This window comes from Ahaetulla prasina, chromosome 1 (assembly GCF_028640845.1).
Source record: "Ahaetulla prasina isolate Xishuangbanna chromosome 1, ASM2864084v1, whole genome shotgun sequence".
Classification (NCBI taxonomy): domain Eukaryota; kingdom Metazoa; phylum Chordata; class Lepidosauria; order Squamata; family Colubridae; genus Ahaetulla; species Ahaetulla prasina.
Window position 1 is genome coordinate 67,103,086 of NC_080539.1, and position 1,175 is coordinate 67,104,260.

Consider the following 1,175-nt stretch of genomic DNA (forward strand, 5'->3'; position numbering starts at 1 on the left):
CATGGGAGGCAGGAGCAAATACTAGGATCAACAGTTTGGATAGTTGTCCTTCCTTCCTGGTGTCTACAATGGGGCATTAAATAAGTCAAGATGTTGATCACCGCAATGCAATTGAGGCCTCAATGTTAACCTTTTTTTGCTTCCCGCGTAGACTTCCTTCCCTCCTTCCTTCCCTTCCCTTCCCTCAACAGTGTTATACAATTCATACTGTATTATTTGTGCTTTCAAAATTTAGGGTTATGAGATCTCCAACTGGACTGTTCTTTTATTAGGGGTGCCATAGAAATCCCAAAGAAGAGGGATGGAGAACCAGGAAATGTTTTCTGTTTCTAGTCATGATTCACGAGGAAGCTGTTGTCTATGTGTGGAGAGCTAATACTGACACTTGAATCTGCAACCAGACCAGCTGCCAGGCCAGTTGGCAGAATATTCTAAGGACCAGTATGAACTTTAAGGATATAAGGTTTTGGACTATCGTTGCCAGAGTTTATTGTGCTCTAAAAAAAAGGAAAAATTGACAGTGAATTGTGATAAGAAAGTCAAGTATCGTTTCTTTATTCACTCCTAGCCACTTAAATTCAACTGAAGTTTTCTATCGCCCGAAAGGTGGAATTGAACCACTCTGTCGCTAGACAGCTACAGGTTTGAAGCCTGCACCCCAGACCACTGAGGATCATCCGGGCAAGAAAAGAATTCACTGTTTATACTATATAAAACACTTAAACTATAAACCTTTCAGGATATAGTGAGATACGCTGACGAAAAGTAAAGAGTATTAAAGCTTAGAAAATATTCTGTTACTTAGTTATAATTTTAAGATGTATAGTCGTACTCGGGTCTCTTTTAATATTAATGTGCATTAGATAGATAGATATTTCTCTCGTGCAATCGGGATATGCAAATATTGCTGACGCTGATTGGTCTGCTGCTACTGCGGGCGTGCTTTAGTAGAGCGGGTTTACAGAAGTAAAGTTTTTTTCCCCCCTGCAGCTCGCGCGCGACGCTTTGGCTGCCTGACTCAATTAATTCTTTTCAAAGTACCGAAGCGTCTGTCCTACCTCGCAAGTTTGGAATTAATAGAACTGCGCGGCCCCCTTTTTATGGAATGGGAATCTGCTGGGGAGGGGAGGCTCGGGAAGCAAGCGCGGGTTCCTTTGCCTTTGTCTAAAGGGGCA

At 42.2% G+C, this 1,175-nt stretch overlaps 1 non-coding gene across 1 annotated transcript; it reads right to left on the minus strand.

Moving 5' to 3' along the window:
• Positions 1–596: 596 nt before the first annotated feature.
• Positions 597–683, minus strand: TRNASTOP-UCA (transfer RNA opal suppressor (anticodon UCA)). The gene has a single exon. It is a non-coding gene; the product is annotated as a tRNA-Sec (tRNA).
• Between the last annotated feature and the right edge of the window lie 492 nt (positions 684–1,175).